The sequence below is a fragment of the Panthera onca genome, chromosome C1 (assembly GCF_046562875.1).
Source record: "Panthera onca isolate mPanOnc1 chromosome C1, mPanOnc1 haplotype 2, whole genome shotgun sequence".
Classification (NCBI taxonomy): domain Eukaryota; kingdom Metazoa; phylum Chordata; class Mammalia; order Carnivora; family Felidae; genus Panthera; species Panthera onca.
This window is the reverse complement of record NC_138346.1, coordinates 79,795,063-79,810,045: the sequence shown is the minus strand read 5'-3', so window position 1 is coordinate 79,810,045 and position 14,983 is coordinate 79,795,063. Positions and strand designations below refer to the sequence as shown.

The 14,983-nt window shown below is 39.2% G+C and overlaps 1 long non-coding RNA gene and 1 pseudogene across 1 annotated transcript in view; one reads left to right on the top strand and one right to left on the bottom strand.

The window, feature by feature from the left end:
- Nucleotides 1-7,698, bottom strand: part of LOC132673748 (uncharacterized) — a 30,759-nt gene extending 23,061 nt beyond the window's left edge. The window contains exon 1 of the long non-coding RNA XR_013557059.1: nt 7,589-7,698. This is a non-coding gene — a long non-coding RNA (uncharacterized LOC132673748). The remainder of the gene's footprint in view (nt 1-7,588) is intronic.
- Nucleotides 7,699-13,553: 5,855 nt separating this feature from the next.
- Nucleotides 13,554-13,789, top strand: LOC132673673 (small ribosomal subunit protein eS28 pseudogene; annotated as a pseudogene).
- The last annotated feature ends 1,194 nt before the right edge of the window (nt 13,790-14,983 follow it).

Below are 14,983 nucleotides of genomic sequence, written 5' to 3'. Positions count from 1 at the left end.
TTAAAAAAATAGAATTTTCTTTTTTATGGGCAAAAGTGACATATCATTATGGTTTCAATTTGCAGTGAGATTGATGGTTGGTTTATATATTTTTGATCAATTTTTTTTAATTTTTCATGTCTTTCATCCATTGTTTTACTTACACAATCTTTTATTGATTTATAAGAAATCATTACATATCAGATATATAATTTCACGTCTCTCCTATATGTTGCAATTTAATTTTGTGTGAAGTTTGATTTATATAATGTTTTTTAATGTATTAAAGGTTAAATTTTATTTGCTATCATACTGATATTGCTGCAGTCTCTTGTCGTTATATTTATAATGGATATTCCCATTACAAGTTTATATATTTATTCATTAATATTTTATTTTTGTTGCTTTATGGCTTTGCTGTTTTAGAAGGAAAAAGTCATAGTTGTTACCCTTTATATGAGAGGTAATGGTTACCGTCCAGTTAAACTCAGCAGAAATATATGTGCCTGGCATTGTTCTGGACACTTGGGAAACACTCAAGAACCAAATGAACAAAAATCCTCAGGTATGGGGAGCTTATGTTCTGGTAGGAGGAGAGAGACAATAATTAAACATGATAAATTAGTAGGGGTGTTATAATACATACTCGGTGCCCAGGAAGAGACGAGCCACGTGCACTCAGGAACCAGGATAAAACGTTTATTGCCCACCAGGACCAGCCCAGCGGAGTCACCTCCAAAGGCTGAGCCCTGAACCTTGGCATCAGCCTCCTTTTATGGTTGGGATGGTAAGGGGTTGAGAGACAAAAAAAAAGGGGGGGGGGCACTAATCAGTGGTGCTAGGTGGGCAGTTGGTGGACACAGGAGGAAAGCAAGATTGCAGAAGCCAAAAGCATATAAGGGGAGTATCCAGCCTCGGACATCTGGCTGGCCCCTTTTATCTTGTTTTTACTAGCTTTTCTTCTCAGGGGTACCTGGGTGGCTCAGTTGGTTTGGTGTCTGACTCTTGATTTTGGGTCAGTTCATGATCTTTCGGTTCATGACTTGGAGCCCTGGGTTGGGCTCCACACTAACTGTGCTGGGCCTGCTTGGGATTCTCTCTTTCTCCCTCTCTCTGCCCCTCCCATGATCTAGCATGTGAGTGCACTCACGTGCGCATGCTCTCTCTCTCTCAAAATAAATAAACTTAAACAAACAAAGAACATGGTAAATTATTAAACTACATGTTAGAAAAAAATTACAGAGTGTTGGGGCACCTGGGTGTCTCAGTCAGTTAAGCGACTGACTCTTGATTTCAGCTCAGGTCATGATCTTGTGGTTCATAGGGTCGAGCCCCATGTCTGGGCTCTGCACTGACAGCACAGAGCCTGCTTGGCACCTCTCTCTCCCTTTCTGTCTGTCCCTCCCCTGCTCCCACTCTCTGTCTCTCAAAATAAATAAATAAACTTAAAAAAAAAAAAGATTAGAGAGTGTTGCCTACAAAATTACTAATGGAATGAGTATAGATTTTAAAAAAAGAAAGGCTTAAGAACTGAGCCTTGGAAGAGGAAGATCAGCAGAGAAGACTGAGAAGGAACAAAGGGTGAATTAGAAGGAAAATCCCTTGGGGTCCCAGAAGCCCAGTGAAAAATACATCAAGGAGGAGGGAGTGATCAACTGTATTAAATGTTGCCAGTAGATTTACAAAGATGAGTGCTGAGAATAACCATTGGGTTTAGCAACTTGAAGATTGTTGGTGACCTTGAGGAGCAGTCTGAGCAGGGTGGAGACAAAGACCTCCTGGGGTGTCCTGTAGAGTGAGGTAGAGGAGATCACTGGAGAAGATGAGTCTGGCTATCAAGGAAATGATGCTGTCAGGGTTGAACTGGGTTGAAAGAAGGCTTTCTTGATGATAATGAACTTAGAGAAGGGAGAGATGCTGGGGCCATTTTTCTGTCTGGGTAGTAGTCAGGGTCCTGGGAAACTGAAGAGATTATCACAGGAGTGTGGGCTGACTTACAGGAAATTCTCAGGGGATTGTGAATCATTAGATGCCCACCACAGAAGAAGGACCCCACCCCCTCCCCAGAGGAGAAAAATCAGGGGTGGTTTTATGAATCCAAAGAGAGAGCTTCCTTGATTGAAAAGGATTACCCAAATAAAGCTGAAACAGAGCTTCTGCCAACCCAGGACTCTGCGAGGGGATTGAGGTAAATACCCCAACTTCTTCTTCCTCCTAGGCTTTTATGTCCTGCTGGTGCTTCCCACTGTCTGAACCCAAGCATAAATCAGAATACAAGGAAACCTGGTTGGTGCTGTCCACAGAGATCAGCTCCTGGCCCCCAAGCAAGAAGTTAAAGCATAGACCTGGAAAGGTGAAAGGAAAACATCTGTCATCATGGATGAGAGGAGACTGGTTCTAGTGCAGAAATGGAGGGACTGGCTTTAGATAGGAACATGGACAGTCCCTCTATAGTCCCTCTTTTATGTCATGAATCCTTTAACAGTTGAAACCTATGAACACTTCTCAGTGTTATGTTTTTAAATGCATAAAATTCAGAGAGGTACATGGGGCGCCTGGGTGGCTCAGTTGGTTGAGTGTCTGACTTCAGCTCAGGTCATGCTCTCACAGTTTGTGAGTTTGAGCCCCACAAGGGGCTTGCTGCTGTCAGCCTGTCAGTGCAGAGCCTGCTTTGGATCCTCTGTCCCTCTCTCTTTGCCCCTTCTGCACTTGCACTCTCTCAAAAATAATAAACATTAAAAAAAAGTCAGAGTACAAAGAAATCTAATTATTTTGAAACACAGTTACAAAATCATTTTTAAAATCAAATCTGTGATACCTTAATGCATGTGTTTCTATATTAATGCTATAAATAATAACTACTGGTGCATCTAATAACTATCATAATTTCAAAGTAGTGATACATATGTGTATAATATTCTGAAGTAGATGCAAAACTGTTTAGTGGTATAAAAATCCCTATGATGTCTACTTGTGACAAAAACATAGGTATTGCCACTGTGGTTTACTACCTATATTCACAATTGAAGGAAATGCTAGATTTCGGTTAAGAGTTATTAGAAATAAAAATGCATCCAAGAGATGGCCTGGATTAAATCCAAAGATCCGTTAGAAGGAAAGTAGATTGTGAAGAGAGAAGTTGACCTGTAGAGAGATATGTGGGAATCTGTAGGGCTCTCTTCTGCTTGTTTTGCATTTCTCAGTAGAGAAAGAGTCAAGTCATGAGCCAAGAAGGAGAATTGGGAAATAACTGTATGAGGTTTGAGAAGGCAGGAGAAGGCATGAGAGGGTCTTCCAGGAAAGTGGGAAAGAGAATAGACCAGACAAATAGCATGTAGATACCAGGCAGAAGCAAAGGCCCATGCAAGGTTTGTGTTATGGATGAGTAGGAGACTGGTCAGCAAGGCTATGTTTTCCTCTAGTTGTTTTCAGTTACACAAAGTACAAAGACAGATTGAGGGAAAGCTGGAGTCACCAGAGCAGGGTTTTTGTCAAGCAAGTAAGAAAGAAGGTAGGAAAGGGAGTAGGGAGTGCATAAAGGAAGGACTGTGGTGATAATAATTCATGGAATTTAGTTTCATAATGAGGGAAGAGAGGACTTTGAGGAAATGAGAGACAGTGAAGAAATGGCAGACTCGATGAAGTGAAGGTCCCATAAGGACTCAAAGGACTAAGAGTCAGAGGATGAGAGGGGATGTAGCAGAGAGATAGGAGGTCAGAGAATGGGACTTTAAATATAAGCTTTTGTGGAAGGCAGAATAGCTCCCCCTTCCCAAGATGTTCTGTCCTAATCCCCAGAACCTATAAGTATGTTACCTTATGTGGCAAAAAAGGACTTTGCCCATAGGATTAAGTTAATGGCCTTAAAATGGGAAATTATGCTAGATTATCCAGGTTGGCCAGAGGTACTCACAAAGATTCTTAAAAGTGGATGAGGGAGGCATAAGAAAAAGAGAATCAGGGGTACCTGGGTGGCTCAGTCGGTTGGGCATCCAACTTCAGCTCAGGTCATGATCTTGAAGTTTGTGGGTTTGAGCCCAGTGTCAGGCTGTGTGCTGATAGCTCAGAGCCTGGAGCCTGCTTCTGATTCTGTGTCTCCCTTTCTCTCTCTGCTCCTCCCCTGATCATACTCTGTCTCTCTCTTTCTCTCTCTCTCTCAAAAATGAATAAACATTAAAAAGAAAAAGAATCAGAGAAAGAGATAGGACAAGAGAGAGATATAACACCGCTGGTTTCAAAGATGGAAGAAAGGAGCCATGAGCCAAGGAATGTGAATGATTCTGGAAACTGGAAAAGGCAAAGAAAGAGATTCTTCCCTAGAGCTTCCAGAATGAATGCATCCCTGCTGACACCTTGGTTTTGATCCAAAAAGACCCATGTTGGACTTCTGAACTACAGATCTGTAAAATAGTAAGTTTGTGTTGTTTTAAACTACTAAGTGTGTTATAATTTTTTATGGCAGTGATAGATAGTTAATACACCTCCTAATCAGTTTCATGCAGGCTTAGACTTTGAGGAATTAAAGTATAACTCAAGATGACAAAGCATAAACAAGAAGAAACAGTAAACAGAAGATAGCTATTTTTCTAGAGAAATTAACTTAGTTGAATATTATTTAAGACTAGTATAACACTTATGTTTGTATGTTTTCCTGCCTACACCTAATATTTCTTTACATTCTTGTTCATGAAATTTTTTTCACTCTCCTCTTTCTTTCTTCATTTCCTTGTTCTTCTTTCCTCTTTCTTTCTTTTTCTTTCTTTCCTTCTTTCTTTCTCTCTTTCTTTCTTTCTTTCTTTCTTTCTTTCTTTCTTTCTCTCCTTTTCTTCTTTCTTTCTTTCTCTCTCTTTTCCTCACCTCTGTAAGTTTTATTGGTCTTTATCTGAATCCCCATTTTTCAGTTTGTTTCCTTTGGAAGTCTCAATTGGAATTTAATAGGAAATTGAAGAGTATGAGTAAATTTGAAAAGTATAATGTACTCTAGTATATAAGGTATTATTATTTATGATGATGGTGATGATTAATGAAAATTCTCTAAGATTTTCTTGAAATTAATATTCAGATTTTAAAATATTTAAAATGATATTAAATGCCATCTATTACCACTGATCTAGATTCTCCTATATCTCAATAGTATAGTGAAAGAAGGATACACAGGGTCAGAGACAGGTTATAATGACTTCTGGAGATCTGATTGAATCATTTACAAACCTTTCTGAGGTAGGACAGATTATAGTTATATTCTGAGATCTATAAAAATAATTGGACAGGAAGAGCTACAATATGTATAGATGATTGTGTGTGTGTGTGTGTGTGTGTGTGTGTGTGTGTGAATTATTGAGTGACTTTGTAAAGCATTTTTTAAAACTTGATTTTCTTGGTGTGCCTGGGTAGCTCAGTCAGTTAAGCATCCAACTTCAACTCAGGTCACAATCTCATGGTTTGTGAGTTTGAGTCCTGCATTGGGCTCTGTGTGGACAGCTCAGAGCCTGGAGCCTGCTTTGGATTCTGTGTCTCCCTCTCTCTCTGCTCTTCCCCTGCTCACACCCTATGTCTGTCTATGAAAAATAAACATTAAAAGAAAAAAAAACAACAACTTGATTTTCTGTTTTCTTCAATTTAGCATCCTTTTGCATGTCTAATTTAGTATTCTTTAGTATTCTAATAGTAATTCTACTTTATTAGAACATTTTCAATTTAATACCTGCTCAGGTGTATTTAAAGATTTTTTTTCTCTATTTTTTTCTTTGTCATATTTATATGTGGATTTGGGAGATTCCTTTTTAAGTAATGCTTACTTTCAACTTAAGGTGATCTTTATATCAATATCATTCTCTGAAAATAAAACAAATGTACTGATGTTCATATATGTATACATTCAGTATTTTATTTAATATGACATTCAAGTTCAGATTTTTGGAAAGAATGTTTTATTTATTTTTTAAATTAAAAAAGTTTTTTTTAATGTTTATTCATTTATTTTTGAGAGAGAGAGAATGTGAGGGGGGGAGGGGCAGAGAGAGGCACACAGAATCCCAAGCAGTCTCCAGGCTCTGAGCTGTCAGCTCGGGTCTTGAACCCACAAACTGGGAAATCCTGACCTGAGCCAAAGTCAAATGCTCAACAGACTGAGCCACCCAGGTGCCCCTACTTACTTGTTTATTTATTTAAATGTTTATTTACTTTTGAGAGAGGTAAAGCACAAGTGGGAAGGGGGGAGGGACACAGAGAGCTGGAGACAGAGGATCCAAAGTAGGAACTGTCCTGACAGCAGTAGCCAGACATGGTGCCCAAACTCACAAACAGGATATCATGACCTGAGAGGAAGTTGGATGCTCAACTGACTGAGCCACCCAGGCACCCCTGGAAAGAACATTTTATGAAAAGGAAGTTTTTTAGAAATATACTTTACAACTGGTCTCCCTCAAAAAATTTTTTTCAGGTTCTGTTATTGTGAAGGCAAGTTGTTTTCATGTTTTGTGTTGCTTTAAAAATACTGAAAACATATATTCACAGCTGTTTAATCTCCTTTTGAACAAACGCCCAGCAAAGAAAACCACTAGAAGGTATTATATACCACAAAACCTAAATGTATAAAAGCAAACTCCCTGAAAACAAGGCTCTTGGGCCACAACTCTAAGGCCATATCCTTAACAGTATTTATAAAATATAAAAAATAGTTTTTGAGTATGTATTTGACTGTCAAACAATTATAAATAGGATTATTACTTGCCTAAGGCTCAGTAACTTCAGTGTATCTCATGATGTCCCCCAAAAAAGTTACACAATATTAGATTTAATTGAATCAAGATGTTCATTTAAGTTGAAATTACATGTAAAACATAGTACACAAATAACTATTCACATCATTTTCTGAAATTCTATTCCTGTTGCAGTGAATGGGGATCACTTACAGAACAATCTTAAAAGGGTTCTTTTTGTTTTTCTGTTTTAAAGTACCAAGTATTTTGTAATCAATATTCTGCAAGCACAAACAAGAACTCTTAAAATAACAGTATATTGATGGAGGTGAGAGCCTCCCATCTCAGAAGAAAAGCCAAAGTCAACCCCCAGACCCATCATGATCTGGCTCCCTCTTCTAACTCCCCCCAGCTCATCTCCTATTTCTCCCCTCACTCCCTCCACCACCATCATCTGTACCCTAGCCACACTGGTGTACTTATTATACTTTGACACATTAGCATACTCCTGCCTCCAAGAGTATATTTCCATGGGCTGGCTTTTGTGCTCTCTCTTTAAGAGCAAAGATTTAGTTTCCTTTCATCCTCCTGGCTCTCCCATGAGCCCAGTGACTTCTAAAGTTCTAGGTTTTAAACCCTGTTGATTGTAAGAACTTGCACAATTCAGCCTCTCTGGTTTTCAAAGCCAAATGCTGTTCCCTCTGCCTGGAATAGTCTTCCCAGATAGCCACCTGACTCACTCAATCACCACCTTTAGATCTTCACCCAAAAATCACAATTTCAATAAAGTCTTCCTGGGTCTTTCATTTCAATTAACTTCTCCCTAAAATTTCATATATCCTTCCCTACTTTATTTTTATCCTTAGAACTTATTACTATTTAGCATACTACATAGTTTAATTGTTTACCTGGATTTGATCTCCCACTAGAATGTAAGCTCCATGAGAACAGTGATTTTGGCTGGATTTTTGTTTTCCACTGTTGTATCTGTAGGCCTTTGCAACAGAGACTGACATAGGGGATCCTTAATAAGTGAAGGAATGAATTAGTATTAGTCTTTTATTTAGAATGAAATATGATATATGAAATATAATTAGCTTAAAAATCATAAAGCCAAGTGGAGAATATTAAGGGGGCTATCTATACATTCTTATTATATGCCAAGAGTTAAGTGATAGAGAATGTATGTTTTATATTTGTATCAGTTAGAGTTCAATCAGGAGACAGAAACCATAAAGAAATCTGAACGGGTAAACTGTAATACCAAGAATTATAGGGGTGTCTGGGTGACTCGGTTGAGTGCCTGACTCTTGATTTTGGCTCAGGTCATGATCTCAGGGCCGTGGGATAGAGCCCCCTGTTGGTTCGGTGCTGAACTTGGAGCCTGCTTAAGACTCTCTCTCTAGGGTCTCCTGGGTCGCTCAATTGGGTAAGTGTCCGACTCTTGATTTTGGCTCAGGTCATGATCTCACGGTTCCTGAGTTCGAGTCTCACATTGGGTTCTGCACTGATAGCATGCAGCCTGTTTCGGATTCTACTCTTTCTCCCTCTCTCTCTGCCCCTACCCTGCTTGTGCTCTCTCTCTCTCTCTCCTCTCTCAAAATAAATAAACTTAAAAAAAATGATCTCTCTCTAAAAAAAATAAAAGATTCTCTCTCTTCCTCTGCCCCCTCTCCCACTTGTGAGTGTGAGTGCACACACTCTCTCTCTCTCAAAAAAAAATTTTTTTAAAAACATATATAAAGACCCGTAACAAAGAATTATTAACTACAACACGGGAGTGGAACAACAAGTGATTGACCAGTGGAAACTAAATATACAAGGAGATATAAGCAGATAAATGGAGCTGTCACAATCCCTATGACTGAGATAGAGGACCTGAGGAAAAGCGCCCCAGAAAACCAGACCTTGCTGGAGAGAATGAATTCTATGGTTCCTGGGTGTCAGAGAAGTCACTGTGGTGTAGTGTTGGTGGAACTTGCCAGGAAGCACCCTGCCTAGGGAACCTGTTCAAAAAGAGGTGTCTTGTGGAAGACCCTCAATGGCAAAATCATCTGAGGTGGTTGCCAGGAAAAGCTGGAGCTGCTGACCCATTGTAGAAGCTGGCTGCTGAAGAAGCCTTGTGCAATGCAGAAACTTGCTGAGCAAGCACACTGCAACCAGAATGGAAAGCTCCTTCCTTCCATCTCTCCAGTGCCCTCTACTGACATAGCTTAATAATCTGCACTACACATAAAGGATACATTTTATTTTTTTATTTTTTATTTATTTTTTAATTTTTTTTAACGTTTTATTTGTTTTTGAGACAGGGAGAGACAGAACATGAACAGGGGAGGGTCAGAGAGAGGGAGACACAGAATCTGAAATAGGCTCCAGGCTCTGAGCTGTCAGCACAGAGCCCGACCCGGGGCTCAAACTCACGGACCGTGAGATCATGACCTGAGCTGAAGTCGGCTGCTTAACCGACTGAGCCACCCAGGTGCCCCAAAAGATACATTTTAAAGGACTCATTTTCAGAGGCAAATAAGATAGTATTTGGAGCTGAGAAGCAATAAATAGAACACTGGCACATTTTCTATCTTCAAGAGTTATCATGGGGGCCCGCCTGGGTGGCTCAATTTGTTGAGAATCTAATTCTTGATTTTGGCTCAGGTCATGATCCCAGGGTCGTCGGATTGAGCCCTGTGTTGGGCTCTGCGCTGAGTGTGGAGCCTGCTTAAGATTCTCTCTCTCTCTCTCTCTCTCTCTCTCTCCCTCTGCCCCCTTCCCCTGCTCACACTATCTCTCTTTCTCCTAAAAAGAAAAAAGTTATTATGGGGACTTCCTAGGAAGATGGAGGAGTAGGAAGACCTTAAGCTCACTTCATACTATGGATACAACTAGATAACACATCAGTGTAAATAACCTAGAAAACAACCCAGGGACATAGTCGGTTAAGAATCTGACTTCAGCTTAGGTCATGATCTCATGGTTCATGGGCTCAAGCCCCGTGTTTGGCTCTGTGCTGACAGCCCAGAACCTAGAGACTGCTTTAGATTCTGTATCTCCCTCTCTCTGTGTTCCTCCCCAACCTGTGCTCTGTCTCTCTGTCTCTCAAAAATAAGTATTTTTAAAAAATTATAAAGAAAACAACCCAAAGACTAGTAAAATAGACAATCCCTAGCTAAATGTAGAGAAGAAGCCACATTGAAGAGGGCAGGAAGGGCAGAGAAAGGGTGGGGAGCTAAACAGACCTGTGGGACTGTCTGTGGGGTAGAGTGAGCCATGGTGCAGAGAGGGAAGGAAACAGACTCTAACACCAGGGAGCCCACACAGGGAACATGAATCTCCATAACATTTGGCTTTGAAAACCAGAGGGACTGAATTTTTCAAGTTCTTACAATCAGCAAGGTTTAAAACCTGGAACTTTAAAAATCACTGCAGGGCACCTGGGTGGCTGAGTCAGTTAAGTGTCTGACTGTTGATTTTGGTTCAGGTCATGATCTCACTCAATTGTGAAATCAAGCCTGTATCAGGCTCAGCGCTGACAACACAGAGGCTGCTTGGGATTCTCTCTCTCCCTCTCTCTCTGCCCCTCCCCACTCATGTTCTCTCTCAAAATAAATAAATAAACATTAAAAATGTTTTGTTTTAGGGGCGCCTGGGTGGCTCAGTCGGTTAAGCATCTGACTTCGGCTCAGGTCATGATCTCATGGTTCATGAGTTCGAGCCCCGCGTTGGGCTCTGTGCTGACAGCTCGGAGCCTAAAGCCTGCTTCGGATTCTGTGTCTCCCTTTCTCTCTGCTCCTCCCCTGCTCACACGCTGTCTCTCTCTCTCAAAAATAAATAAAGATTAAAAAAAATTAAAATAAAAATTTTTTTTGTTTTAAATCACTGGGTGCATGGGAGAGCCAGCAGTATGAAAGGAAGCTGAGTCTTTGCTCTTACAGAGAGAGCACAACAACCAGTCCATGGAGATATAGCATGGAAGCAGCACTTTGAAAAATGCCTGCGGTATACATGAAGAAGATGTATTGTCTAATCTCAGAGCCTGTACTAGATGGACAGGGATCATTGGAAAACTTCTCCAGAAACAAAGGAGCTGGCAGGTGCCATTTACCTTCTCTGCCTCCCTCCTCCCCCACCCCCCCTTAAACACATGGATACCTGCAGGAACCAATCTGGTTCCAACACCCCCTACCTAACTTACTAACAGTGAGCCCTACATCCTGCATTTTCCTATGGACCCACCCCCTCCAACCTGGTCTACCTCTATCCCTGGCAGCTGCAGGTTCCCTCCCACTAGAACCTATGGTGCTGACACCACACACCCTGCACTCTCATTGAACTTAAGTCCAGTGCTACCACATCTCTGGCAAATGCCTAGTCTGACTCAGCTTAAGCCCAAGGTGGCCCCAGAATGGCCCACTAAAAACACAGGGAACAAACCTTGCCCACAACAGGCAAAGAGAGCCACTACAGGACCTCTTTCTTAATAAGTCCAGTACTTTCAAGAGGAGGAGATGTAGCTGACTTTCCTAACACATAGAAACAGACACAGAGATTTAGATAAAATGAGGAGACAGAGGACTATGTCCCAAATGAAAGAAGAGGACAAGCACAGCAAGAGGCCTAAATGGCACAGAAGATAAGTAATGTGACTGATAGAGAATTGAAAGTAATGATCATAAAGATACTCACTGGACTTGAGAAAAGACCCTGAACAAGACATAGAAAATAAGCAAACAAAAAATCAAAGATGAAGAACTCTTAACTCAAAAATACACTAGATGGAATAAATAGCAGATTAGAGGAAGCAGAAGAACAGATCAGTGACCTGAAAGAGTAGTGGAAATCAATCAAGATGAACAGAAGGGAAATAGACTAAGGAACTTCAGTGACCATCAAGCATAATAACATTCACATTACAGGGATCCCAGAAGAAAAAAGGAGAAAAAAGGTTACAGCAAATTTAGTTGAAGAAATAATAGCTGAAAACTTCCCAACCCAAGGAGGTCCATAACAAGACACACAGTAGTTAAAATAGCAAAAAGTAGTGATGATGAGAGAATTTTAACAGCAGCAAGAGAAAAGAAAACAGTTACATATGAGTGAAACCACATAAGGCTTTAAGCTGATTTTTCAGCAGAAACTTTGCAGGCCAGCATATTAAAAGTGCTGAAAGAATAACACCTGCAGCCAACAATGCTCTATCCAGCAAGGAAACCATTCAGAAAAGAAGGAGAGGTAAAGATTTCCAAGATGAACAAAAGTTAAAGGAAATCATGACCAGTATAGCAGCCCTACAAGAAATGTTAAAGGGGACTCTTCGAGTGCAAAAGAAAGACCAAAAGTAGGAGTGAGAAAAGTGGGAAGCACAAAAACAGTTAGATTAAGTATATCTCTAAAAATGAGTCAAGAGACTTACAAAATAAAAGGATGTAAAATATGACACCATATACCTAAAATGTGGCAAGGAGAGGAGTAAAGATTGGGTTCGGACATGAGCAACCATCAACTTACTATAGATTAAGTTGCTATGTGTTATATGCATAACATATCATATATAAACCTAACGGTAACCAAAACCCAAAAACCAGTAATAGATATGCACAAATATAAAGAGAAAGAAATCCAAGTATATGACTGAAGAAAGCCAATAAACTGTGTGAGACAAAGAGAAGAAAAAAATACAGAAAAACTACAAAACAACCATAAAACAAGTAATAAAATGATACAACTACATACCTATCAACGATTACTTTGAATGTAAATGGACTAAAAGCTCCAATCAAAAGACAATGGGTGATGGAATGGATAAAAAAAAAAAAACAATCAAAAAGACCCATCTATATGCTACCTATAAGAGACTCATTTCAGACCTAAAGACAAGTGTAGATTAAAAGTGAAAGGATGGAAAACCATTTATCACGCAAATGGAAGTGGAACAAAAGCTGGGGTAACAATATTTGTACCAAACTAAATAGACTTTAAAACAAAGACTGTAATAAGAGACAAAAAAAGGACACTATATAATCATAAAGGGAATGATCCAACAAAACAACAATCCAACAATTACAACAAAAGATGTAACAATTGTAAATATTTATGCAACCAATATGGGAGCACCCAAATACATAAAGCAGCTAATAATAAACATAAAGAAAATAATCAATAGTAATACAAAGATAATAGGGGCCTTTAACACCCCAAAGATCATCCAAACAGTAAATCAACAAGGAAATAGTGGCTTGAATGACAAATGGGACCAGATGGACCTAGCAGATATATTCAGAATATTCCATGCTAAAACAGCGGAATATATACTCTTTTCAAGTGCACATGGAACATTTTCCAGAATAGATCACATGTTTAGGCCAAAACCAAGTCTCAACAAATTCAAAGAGATTGAAGTCATACCATGCATCTTTTCTGGCCACAACACTTTGAAACTAGAAATTAACTCATAAGAAAAAATGTGTAAAGAACACAAATGCATGGAGGTTAAACAACATGCTACTGAACAATGAATGGATCAACTAAGAAATCAAAGAGGAAATCACAAAATACATGGAGACCAAAGAAAATGAAAGCACAAAGGTCTAAAACCTTTTGGATGTAGCAAAAGCAGTTCCAAGAGGGAAGTTTATACCAATACAGGTCTACCTCAAAAGCAAGAAAAATCTCAAATAAACAACCCATCCTTCATATAAAGAGGCTAGAAAAAGAAGAACAAACAGTCCAGAACCAGTAGAAGGAAGGAAATAATTAGGAAATAATCTAAAAGATTAGAGCAAAAATACAAGAATTAGAAACTAAAAAAAGAAAACCAATAGAAGAGATCAATGAAACCTGGAGCTGGTTTTTTGAAAAAATCAACAAAATTGAGCTCTCCACCCAACGGCCACCCTGCCACCATCATGGACACAAGCTGTGTGCAGCCCTTCAAGCTGGCCAGGGTCACCAAGGTGCTGGGCAGGACCGGTTCTCAAGGACAGTGCACACAGGTGCGTGTGGCGTTCATGGACTACATGAGCTACTCTATCTTCTGCAATTTGAAAGGCCCCAAGCATGAGGGCAACATTCTCACCCTTTTGGAGTCAGAGCAAGAAGCTCAGAGGTTGTGCTGAACTTGTGGCTAGGTCCTTGATGTCTGGATCAACCATTCAGCTCACAGGGATGATCTGTAATTGTTAATAAAGTATTTATACTGTATGTTTAAAAAAAAAGCAAAGATCAACAAAATTGATAGACCTTTAGCCATGCTCATAAAAGAGAGAGAGAGAGAGAGAAGACCCAAATAAACAAAATCAGATATGAAGGAGGAGAAATAATGACTAACACCACATAAATACAAAGGAATATAAGAGAATATTATGAAAAGTTATATGCTAACAAATTGGACAACCTAGAAGAAATGGATACATTCCTAGAAACATATAATCTCCCAAAACTGAATCAGGAAGAAATGGAAAATTTGAACAGACCAACTACAAGCAATGAAATTGAATCAGTAATTTAAAAACTCCCAACAAACAAAAGTCCAAGGTCAAATGGTTTCACAGGTAAACTCTACCAAACTATTAAAGGAGAGTTAACACCTATTCTTCTCAAATGATTCCAAAAAATAGAAGAAAAAGGAAAGCTTCCAAATTCATTCTATGAGGCCAGCATTACCCTGATTCCAAAATCAGATAAAGACACACACACACACACACACACACACACACACACACACACACACACAAAGAGAACTACAGGCCAATATCTATGATGAACATATATGAAAAATTTCTCAACAAAATACTAGCAAAGCAAATCCAACAATACATTAAAATAACCATTCACCAGGATCAAGTGGGATTTACTCCTGGGATCCAAGCATGGTTCAATATGAACAAATCAATCAACGTGATACATCACATCAACAAGAGGAGGATAAAAACCACATGATAATTTTAATAGATGCAGAAAAAGCATTTAACAAGAAGCAAATTATTGTCTAAGCTTACTTTTAAAAAAAAATTACTTTAAAAATTACTTTTTTTTTTTTTTTTACTAACAATTTAATACACCCTAGAAAGGATCTTAGTTCCGTTATTTGAATAATTTGGCTTTTGGTAAGAAATTGGATTTTATAAGAGATACAAGATAATATTTTATATATTAAGCCTAATATATATATTTTTATTTTTAATATAAAACTGTCAACAAACGATGTTGAGTTGAGATTTGGTAGGATAGCATTGAAAGTTCTGTTCTAGGGGCTGGGGCTGGGCTGGAGCTAAGAGGGAGAGCACCTGCCCCAGCGCTGAGCCCCACCC